Genomic DNA, 11,267 nt, shown 5'->3' with positions numbered 1-11,267 from the left:
ACACGTCCATGGGACTTTCACCTGTCTACACCTAGTCTGAATTTGGTCCAGTCTCTGTAGAGTGGAATCCATCCACTAAAGGGTGATGTGATTGCTCACTCTACAGAACTCTACTGTGTATTGCGTACAGCAGTAGTGAGCCACTAGCAACTAAGAGGCAAATCCGATTGACACTGATTAAATATGTGTTCACTTTCTTACACAATGAGATAGTAACTGATACCATGGTGATGGCCACAGTATACGAACCTGAAAAGAATAGAGTACAATTTGGGATGTGTTGATTCACTCAGGTTGTAGGCTGGGATCAGACCTATGTCCTGTGTGTGCAGGAGATTATCATTGTCCATTAAACAATCAATCACTAAATAACAGAATGTCATTGCCTAGTAACTTTGTGGCCATGTCTTATGAGTGTTTGCTCTACTTCTGCGCATCCACTTACGACAGGGTGAATTGCAAATCGCTCTCCAGACCGTTGCAAGAGTTTTGCATTGGACAGCACTAAAGATGATGCGGGTTCTGAGCTCTGCTGAATCAACTTGACACCCACCCACCCCGCACATTTCCAGTATATGTAATTGTAACTAGCTAAACAAAATGCAAACATGTGCAGCACTGTCTGCCCCTAGAGAGCTGCTGCTGTGTGAAACCACAACTGGACTGGCATTTGAAGTAACAGTTGTTGGTCACTCCTCCATGTCAACCAAGTGCACACACCCCGATTCAAAGAGCAGATTTCATCCACTGATTAAACACTTTTCTCAGATAAATGACAATTTACTCTTTTCCCCCCCCAAGAGCATCCAGAAAGGATCTGAGAGCCAAAGCAGACCATAGCCAGCAGCAGGAAGAAACTTAACTTTGCTAAAGAAAGGGGAATGGCTAAGGGAACTGGGTCAGGAAACGTGTTTCCTTTGGGACTTTTTTTTTTTTGGTATTATTTTTATTTACTGTTTGTATTGCCACAGCGTGTAGGAGCCCTAGTCAAGGAGTAGGAGGCCATTGTACTAGGTGCCATATGAAGAACAGAAAGATGGTCCCTGTCCCAAAGAGCTTGCAATCGAAGCAGAAGACAAGAGACAATGCATGCATACAGCCAGACAGGAGAGGACAAGGAAACAATGAGACAACATTGGTCAGCATGGCGGGCGGTGGCTTAGCGCACCAGCAGCAGCCTCACCATCGTCAGCAGAGGGAGTTTGAAGGAGGGATTTGAAGGAGCATAACGAGGTTGATTGCAGATGTTTATAGGTGCTCCTCCCAAATGTGAGGGGCAGAAAGCATGAAGGTGTTTGTTTGAAAATTTAGCAAGTGGGCGATGGAGGCTGGTATCGTGGGCCCATCGCAGGCAGGCGTTGATATTTCAATAGTGAAATATTTGATGCTATAGAGAAGGGAGAGTCACTGGAGGGATTCAAAGAGAGGGGTGACAAGGTCAAAGCGATGGGCTGCATGACAGAGTGAACTGTCACAAAGGGAGAGAAATAAATCCCAAGCAGCTGACTCCAATTAATCTCTCCTTTCAGAGGCACTGGGAGTGGGAGGAAACTGGAGTCTGTATAAGGAGGAAGTGAGGCAACACCCAGGAATACAGGGAGGTGAAAGGAGTAACAGGGGGGGAAACAGCTCCAGAAAGAGGCAGGAGGAAAAACAATCATGTTGGGGAAAAGGAGAGAGCTGTGTACCAACTGAGACTGCCACACTAGGAAACTTTGGACTTACCTGAGAGGTCAAAGAACAGATGGGAAAATGGGGCTAAAGATTTCAGGTGTACATGATGCTAAGCTAAATATTGATACACCCCTTTTCATAAGTACCTCTTGGGAGTCTTTTCTTTCTCCACCTTTTCTGTGGTGGTCAGGTCATCCTGCGCTCCCTCTCTTGTCCTGGGTCATGGCTTGGTGACATTTGTAGTTGGGGGATTTGGGGCTTAGCCAGAAGGACAAGTCAATTTAGTGCTTGTCTGGTGAATTCCCTGGGGCTGTTGAGGGTGATCTTTGCAGCAACATTCTGAACGGATGAGAGTGGGGCAAGATCACATTTGTCAAGGCGGAGAAAAGGATGTTGCAGTAATCAAGGTGTGAGATGATGGGAGTTTTAGCTGTGTGGTTGAACAGGAAAGACCATAGTTTACAGATGTTTTGCAGAAGGAATCTGCAAGATTTAGGTGTAATCTGGATGTGAGGACCTGGAGAGAGAGGGCCAAGTCAAAGATGGTGTCTAGATTACAGGCCGGAGTGATAAGCAAGATGGGGGTGTGATGAAGAAAGGGAGGTAAGGGTGAGGGGCTTGGTAGGGGGATATTTGGAGCTCTGTTTTAGCCATGTTGTTCTTGAACTGACACATAGACACCCATGAGGAGATGTCAGAGAAACAGACAGAGATTTTAATCTGGACAGAAGTAGACAGGTCTGGAGTAGAAGGGTAGATCTGTGAGTCATAGTGAATAGTGTCAGGTGGTTGGCCTTACACCACTTAAATATACAGGAGTCCATAGACAGCCTTGGGGTCAAACTCCCACTGGCTTCAGTGGGATGAGGATTTGGGGGCCAATCCCAAACCCACTTAAGTCAATGGGAAGACTTTTACGGTCACTTGTCTGTTTCTTGTAGCATGTTACAATGAGATGGCATCAGTATATCCTGAAAGATTAGCCAATTGCTTACAGGTCTAAACCCCTCTGATTGTAATTAATGTTGAATGGTTTGGTTAATAAAAGTTTGAGAGCAAGGTTATCTGAAATGTCTACTTTGCAAGGAACCTGCGCTCATAGGACACTCAATACAATGGCCAGTTCAAGTATAATAACAACACTTTGGCCTTCTCAAGCACGTCAAAGCACTCTCCAAACATTAATGAGCCTCACAGCACCCCAAGACCTAGAACTGGGAAAAAAAAAAAAAGTTTTAAGAATGGTAGAAAATTTCCTAGCTTTAATTCACAAAACTCTTCTGTTTCAACCACATCTAATATCTTAGAAATTATGAGTTGCAAGAATGTAGGTGAGACAGAGCAAAAGGTGTGATCTGTGAGGCCAATTAAGAGGAGGATAGAATGCAGTGAAACGAAAGCCCCCAGAGGGAGGCCAAGGTTACATAAATAAGAGCGTGTAACAGCAACACTGAATCTGCAAATGCTCCCCCACCAGTCATGCCCCTTCTAGCTGAAGAAAATTAAATATAAATAATAAATGTTTAACCACATAACAAATAAGCACAAGGAGGCACCTTTAAAAATTATACTAATAAACAGCAAGCTATTGTCCTTCTGCTCAGGGTGGTTATCTTTAGAGTGCTAAGGATTCAGGCTGCTACCAGTTCGTTCAGACGTCCGATGGTGGGTTAACTGATTAGCTAACCCTGGTCCCGGTTCAGCCTGAACTATCTTGAACCAACCCTGCCTTCCTGAGGGAATAAAGAACCTGACAGCAGCCTGTAACAAAACAGTCTACTGGATCTAGAGGCAGGGGAAGAGCTATAGGAATGAGTAGCCAGTGAATTTCAAATAGAATCTCAAAGCTAGATGCAGCTCTCCCACCCCCAGGCAAACCCAATGGGCTTCCATGCGGGTGACTGGGAGCAGCATTGGGCCCTGAGTCATAAAGGAAAATTGGAAGTGGCCCTTTGGCCATTTGTGCCTATGGCATCAGTGCTCAGAGTGAGCTGAGAGCCCCCAGGAATAGTTCCAGGCAACATCACTCGCTTTACAGTAAGAGCTCCGCTTCGGCACTTTCTTATTTTACTGCTTCATTGGAAGAAAAAAAATGAAGTGGAGATATAAGAAATAAAGGGGTCATTTATCGTTAAGCACATTAGGATGGAAGAGAAAGAATAAAGCAGCTAGAATGACTTAGTCAGAGGCCTATGGGGACCTGTTCAGTGGTACTCACACCAGCTTTACTAGGTTGCTTGAACCTTTTGTGCTGTGCTGCACAGCTCAGACCTGTCCTGCACTATATATCATGATTCTTACCATGTTCTGGAATGCTGTATATAAGCCCCTAACTGTCCCTAAATCCAGACTTCTCCCCCTTGCGCCGAGAGTTACTGTTTGTAGGTCACTGAAGCCATAAAGAATTTAAGAAGGAGGGGGAATGGTACAGCTCCCTAGCATCATCACTGTTTGATCCTTCTCCCAAAATGGACTCTGGGTCAGGCAGCAGTGAGATATCAAGGGCCTTGTCAAATGTGTCAGAGCTGTCAGTCAAATCCCTTTCTTATGATGTCATTTCATTTCTCCCCAAATTCTACAGGGAAGGACGGGACAAAAGGACTTCCTTGTTGCGATAATACATTCCCAGGAAGTTTAATTGTATACTCCAGCATCTTGAACACTTGAACAATACACCCATAGAGTGCTGCCATCCCATTATGGATAGTTATTGGTTTATTTTCTTTCAAGCACCTGTGATTTAGTGCAGCTCTTATTGTATATTGCCAGAGCCAAAGTCTCCTTGGGAGGGGAGTAAGCCCACTGAAGTCAATCGGCTTGCATCAGGAATGACTTTGGCCCCAGAAGTTTAGCTGACATGACAGGCAAGGGAAACAGTTCTCTACCAGGTTTCAGAGAAGCAGCCGTGTTAGTCTGTATTCGCAAAAAGAAAAGGAGTACTTTGGGCACCTTAGAGACTAACCAATTTATCTGAGCATAAGCTGTAGCTCACAAAAGCTTATGCTCAAATAAATTGGTTAGTCTCTAAGGTGCCACAAGTACTCCTTTTCTTTTTAGTTCTCTACCAGAGTTCTGTTTTCTTCAGGCCATTGGATTCTTAGCACCTTTTGGTTTTAATGCATGGATCAAACCCTGGATCTGAACACCTCTAAACTTTGGGGAAGCTCAGAACCAGGTCTGATCTTCACAGCTGATCCTGTCTCTGTATAATCGCCTGACCCTGAACCAAAACTCCGGGTCTGAACATGCCACCAAATTTAATGTGCATTTGGCTTTGAATATGAATGTTGTCAGTTGGGGGCATCACTAGTTTTGATGTTCCACGGATTAATCATGGAGCACAAACATTCACCTTTCCCCAGTCTCTAAATTATCTCTCCATTTCTCCTCATTGCTTCATTAGGCCAATTTTGTTCCTGAGCTGGAGGAAGAATAATGAATCTTGTCATGTGGATGGGATAATTGAGTGGTGAAATTGGTGTAGTCTGAACCTTCCTCCTTATCCTGATTCTTATTTCTATCTTCAATATCTGACCTCTAGGTCAGAGAATTAGAGCCTCCAAATTCTGCCTTTGTGTCAGCCATGGAGTTATCTGCACTTACACCAGGGATGAATGTGGCCCATCCTCTCACAGTCAGTAGGTTAGTAACAATCAGTAGGACAAAGAATGTCAGAGCAAAGTCACTGGAGATAGTTTCAGTCACTTTTTTAAAAATCAGGATGGTAAATTCAGAGGTAAGAGAAACTTGGCTACTGTAACATCATCCTGCCCACTCCCTGATCAGCCACAGCAAGTCTCCAGCCAACTCTTTAGGGTTAGCCTGAGCAGTGCCTTATACAATGGTAAGCCTTAATCGAACGGTACAGAACACTGATAATGAAGACTGTCTTTACCTTCTCAGGAAGTCATTAGGGGCTGGAGGACTCAGCTAGATGTGATACTTTGGTACTAGAATGCTACTTGGCTTTTTATGTTCTCCAAGACATACATTTTGGCTTCTATATTTCCAGTTTGTTGCTACAAATTCTTTTGCTTGTTTTCTGTTCACCCACATGTCTTATGGATGCTCCTTCTGGATCATTTGGTCACCAGTGTTTCTCTTTGGCCTTTTGTTGGTCTCTCTGCCTTCCAGTATTGTTTTCCAGTGTGATTTTTTTCTAGCCCAGCAAGGTTTCTCTAAGGCTTTCTACCAATCTTCTTGGCCTTTCACTACTTCCATCATTGCTATGATGGTTCTCTATCTCCGTCTGTCTTGCAGAAATGGGCCAAGAGGAACTCAGATGGAGGATCAAACAAGGTATCAGAATACTAGAAGCATCAGCCATAGGAGGCTATGAGTACTAGTAAATGCTTGGTACAAATTTTGGTACAAGTGTATTTTTAGTTAATTTATTAACACTTTTACCTCCTTTAGCAAATTGTTCCATTGCCCAATTGACCTCCCTGTTAGAATTCCGAATTTTATTTTTAATGTTCCCTTTAAAGTTTCTGGCCTTTACTTCATGTCATATCACCTACACCTTAATTTAAATAATTCTTCCTTCTCTACAATTATTATTTGTTTGCGTCTCTGGAGCACCTACTGCACTCAACATCTGAGACGAACAGCTCATTGTGCTAGGCGCTGTACAAACAGACTCTGCTCTAAAGAGTGTACAATCAAAAGAGTCAAAGAGTGGGAGGAGAAACAAAGGCACAGGGAGGTGACATCACCCAGAAGTGATGTCACCTCTGTCTATGGCAGATTTGGGAATAAAATCTAAGGGGCAGATCCTTAGCGTGAAATTGTTATAGTTCCATTAAAGTCAATAGCCGCGTGGTCTCTAGACTCCCACTTCGGTGTCTCAGCCACTGGACTACACTGCCTTCCTAATATGAATGGACAATTATGCTATGCCTCCTAGTCCCCTTTTCTCTAAGCTCTCTCTATTAAGTTCTCTCAGCCTCTCTTCCTGGATCATGCCTTTTAGTTCTATTATATTGGACCTTATAATATTCTGTCAACTTTCACTTTATGTTAACTCCAGTTGCATAGTAGTTTCGGGGCGGGGGGGGGGGGCTCTTTTTCACCTACAGTCTACAACTTTATAACCACTATCGGAATAATGAAAGACAATGGAGGAAAATAAGAAGAAATAAATCATTGCCTTTATTACTAGATTTCACCAAGGTTTTTAGTATTCTTTGAAACAACGTAGCCCCATGACTCTCTGCCGTGTTGTCATTGCATTGATAATAGCAGCAAGGTCACTTTAGAGCGTGATGGCAGACGCTTCTCTTTGGCAGCAGGGTTGTGGGGAAGGTGGTAATGAGGCAAGTCATTTTGCATCTAGAGTCCATGCATTTTCATGATCCTTCCCAGTCAGTTTAGGTCTGAGAGTGACACAAAGGTGGAAGGAAAAAGGCTTGGGAGCAAAAAGAGTGAGAGAGAACTGGAGGGATTAAAAACTCACTTCTAGTAGAGTTTGTTTTGCTACGAAATTATAAAGAAAGGATATACATTTATGAGAGAGACAAGATGGAGGAGGGAATATCTTTGATTGGACCAGGAAGATATCCTCTCCTACCTTGTCTGTCTCATATCATTGGCCAACATGGCTACAACAACACTACACACAACAATTTAAATGTATGATAGTTGAATGTTATCTGTAATGTGGCTTTGAAAAAAGAACCCTTGTTCTCTGGGATATTACAGAGGTGATCCAGCTGGTGAAGTAGCAGTAGAGTCCAACATGGGTACTCATAGGCAGATAGTTAGGTTCAGGAACCTCTTTGGCAGATCAGATTGCACTTCATGTTCTCAGGTGAATAGGAGCAATGGATCCAAAGAACAGCCTCCCCCCAAACAATCATACAAGCAAACCCCTGGTCAAACAATTTGTTTTCAATGAATGATTAATAGGGAAGATGGGCCTGCCCAAGTTGAGCAGCCAGCCATGTTCATGGACACTCATTTTTGCATCATTCAGCCAGCTCTGATATGTAAGTCCCTGACCTTACATACACATGCTTAACTTTACGCGATCACGGCAGTCACTACTCAGATGCTTAAAGTTAAGCAGCTACATAAGGACTGGGGCCTAAAATTCCAACATGACTCTGTCCCATCGGCTAGTCAGACCACCTGAATGGTTATAAATGTATCTAAAAATTCAAACTTCAGGAGTCAATTTTTTCCCCTGCAAGTGCTGTACTTTTAGAGAAAAGAATTCAATGTAAAATTAAGGCAGATCTCTTGTTTTGATGAGGGCACAAAGGATGCAAAGCCAGACTGCTCAGAAGCAACTCAAACTCCCTTGGAGACAGGGATCAGCCACGATTAGAGCTGGTTGGGAAACCATTCCCCCTCCCCTCCCCCCCCGCAGTGGAAAATTGACAATAACCATTTGTTTTTCATGTTCATCAGCTTTTTTTTTTAATTGAAAATTTGGGGGATTTTATATTAAAAACAATCAACCCCCCTCAGAGCCCACCCTTTTTATTTCATGTATTTATTTATTGGTTGGTTTTGACAACTGAAAACTAGGAGGGGGAATCAGTTTAAAACCAGCCCATGGCGGGGTGGGGGCGTGGTCTGACAACTGCAAACAGAAAATGTTTGGTAAAACAATTTTTTATTCATTATAAAAACAAGGTGTTTTGGGGTTTTTTTTTTTTTATTAGTTTAAGGTTTGTTTTCACAAATCTGGGCACTTTTCATGACATGAACCTTTTGCTCCAAAAGCCATTTTCTGTTGGAAAAACTATTTTAATAGGAAAATTTCAACCAGCTCTAGCCAACGTCTGGCAGACAAATTGGTTCCAGTCAATGGCCTGTCTATATTAGGAATTTGAGCCCTGGAGTAGCCACACCAGTGCAAATCCCCACTATAGATGCAGTGCAGACCCCCATGCGACTTACCCATGACCAGGAAGCACTAGTCCTGAAGCCAAAGTAAATCACCTCCATTTAGGCCCCATCTTAACCAGGATATCTGCACTGGTGTAGCTCCCTGTACAAAACTCCTTAATGTAGACATGCCCTAAATGAGTCATTAATGGCATTAGAAATAGCGAGCTTTGCAATGGGGTTACTGCACGGCTGGATTTGGCCTGTTCTAATAAAACATTGTTACAGATTAGAACCAGGGTGTCCTGTTTTGAAAACAGGCCGATCGGCTTCCCTTGAGCCTTGGCCTGCAAGATGCTCAGTAGCCTGTATCCCCATTGGCTTGGCTGAGGTTTTTATTCAGGAATGGAAGGACGATGGCCAGATCCATCTCTGTGATCAATGGAGTTACACCCGTCGTGAATCTGGCCCTGTGTTGTCATGTTTTCAATAAATACAGTGCTGGTTTTGGAAGAGGCAGCTGGGGAAACCTCTGAAGACGTCCCCTCTCTGAGCAAAGCAAACATTATAAACCACTGTAACCATTAACGCCCGGCTCAGCAAGAGACCTCAGGGAGTCAAGCTTTATCTCTTTGAGAAAAAGACAGGCCTTCTGCATTCTGAAGGGCTTTTCTATCATTTTTTAAAGAAGAGGTTTCCCCTCTCCTTCCTTTGACTTTGTTACCTAATGCTCTAGGAATGCATTCCCCCCTCTATTAAATGTTTCACCCATGTACAAGTTCCATCTTAATGTTAGCATCTTTAATAGTGGAATATTACCATATTAATTGCTATTGTGAACCAGAAGATACTTATATCATCCTGGCTTTCATTACTGTCAGGGAGGGATTTTTTTTTTTTCTTTTTCCCCTACTGAGTCAAAAGTGACCACTTTCCTTAATCCTCTGTTGCAAAGCCCTGCTTTTCCTCCTGATATGCCTGGCATTGCAGCAGGCTGCATTTGCCTGGGTGCAAACTTGGGATGAAAGACTTGTTTGATGAGAAGGGGGAACCCCGCCCCCTGTTCGCTCTGAACCCCGGTTCTAGGCTGGGCAGATTGCCTTGCTGGGGATAACTCTCGGTTCAGGTGGCCGGGTAGTTAGTTGTTATGCAATTAACAAGCAAAGCAACACCCCCAACCATCCGCCTGCCCATGACCAGGAATGAGGGACAATGGGGAATTAGCCCGGCAGAACAATGGAGATTCAATAAAGCAGCAGATCAGATTTCAGCTCTTTGTTGCCAGCGCCTCGTGCCGATGGGTTAATGGGGCAGAAGGCGATCGGGGAAGGGCGACAGCAGCGGGCAATGAAAAAAGGTGTCAATAAAGAGGCTGGGAGACAAAGGGGGAAAACACACAGGCTCAGAGAGGGACAGATGGAGTGAAAGGAGCCAGAAATGGAGGGGGGAAAACAATTAGGAAGAGAAGGCTCCATCGTTTATCAGTTAATCAGCCCGGCTGGTTCAGCCCCCTGCTCCTGACCATGCCCCGAGAACAAAACGGGAGCCAGCCACCCCCGAGAAGGGCTGGGCAAGGCAGCCTCCGCTGGAGGTGAGGGTTGGTTTGTTGTGTTTTTTTTTTTTAACAGCCCCCTTAATCATCTGCACCAGAGATGTCCTAGGAGAGTCTTTTGATCTCCTAATAAATTAATCCCCGATTTGCCCCCGGAGGAACCTTTAATGCAGAGTCTAGGCCCGGGGGATTTCTCTCTAGCTGCCTAATGCTTCAGGAGCCGCTTTCCCCAGCGCTCCGGAAACTTGGATTTTCCTTTCCGAAAGCCCTGTCTCCAACTTCCCCGGGCAGCCCGGCGGTGGAGCTTGCAAGACCCCGCGGCCGCCCCTGGACGGCGCTGTTTCCCCTTCCAACGGCGGCTGCACGCACACAATGCAAGCCAGTGCTGTTTAATTAACGTGCAAATTGAGTAGATTAAATGACTCTAAATAATTAGCCACAGATCCTATAAACAGGATAACATATTTAATTAAGCAGCGATATAGATTTTGGAAACTGTTAATGTATTTTTAGAATGGCTGCTCAGATCTTTCACTTTCCTCCCAACTTCAAACAACATGTAAGTACAGACCTTCAAATATGGATAAATATCTAGGAACAAGATCATGCCTGTTAACTCCCAACTAATAGAAATGTTGGTTTAGCAGCAACCTGCCTGGAATGCACTTGGGCCAATAACTCTCGGCCCTGTGCTAACACATGGGAAGGCGGAAATGGGTTTTCTAGGGGTAGAGAGAAGGATACAGTGTGAGGGATAAGGTAAGTGAAAATAAAATCCAATTTCATTATATCAATCAAATTTAATTGGCAATTTGTATAAGCAATGACCAGGCTGGCTTTAGGTAAAACTATTAGAGAGAAGTCGGGTTGCTACTAAAATTCTTGGTTAGTTAATTAGTGTCTGAACTGCAGAGGAAAAAGATCCTCAGATTTACTCTCTACAAAGAGAGAGCAGCACAGACAATTCATTAAGCAGGCGGCTTGTAAATTAGAGCTAAGTTAACCTGATTTCCCTTAATTAAAACATCTTTTCTCGTTTACGATGTGGATATAAGTAGATCTCCAGGGTTTTGAATTTTCTACAACAGCAGATGGTCAAGCTAGAAGCAGATAATAGTTAACGCTTTCTCTCTAGCAGATCCGAACAACGTGAGCTGCAGACCCAGCAGAGGATTAAAATTAGGGGAACAAAAAGCTGTTAACCCTT

The 11,267-nt window shown here is 43.8% G+C and overlaps 1 protein-coding gene across 2 annotated transcripts in view; it reads left to right on the top strand.

The window, feature by feature from the left end:
- Positions 1 to 10,544: 10,544 nt before the first annotated feature.
- UNCX (UNC homeobox) overlaps positions 10,545 to 11,267 on the top strand; it is a 14,410-nt gene continuing 13,687 nt past the window's right edge. Inside the window, exon 1 of one of the 2 annotated variants that reach the window (XM_043524278.1) lies at positions 10,545 to 10,619. The gene's annotated coding sequence lies outside the window, so the exon portion shown is untranslated. Of the gene's footprint in view, positions 10,620 to 10,753; positions 10,820 to 11,267 lie in introns of those variants that run through there. The other variant, XM_043524279.1, reaches the window with a different exon arrangement.

This window comes from Chelonia mydas, chromosome 10 (assembly GCF_015237465.2).
Source record: "Chelonia mydas isolate rCheMyd1 chromosome 10, rCheMyd1.pri.v2, whole genome shotgun sequence".
Taxonomy (NCBI): domain Eukaryota; kingdom Metazoa; phylum Chordata; order Testudines; family Cheloniidae; genus Chelonia; species Chelonia mydas.
The sequence above is the reverse complement of the archived record's forward strand: the minus strand, read 5'-3'. Positions and strand labels throughout refer to the sequence as shown.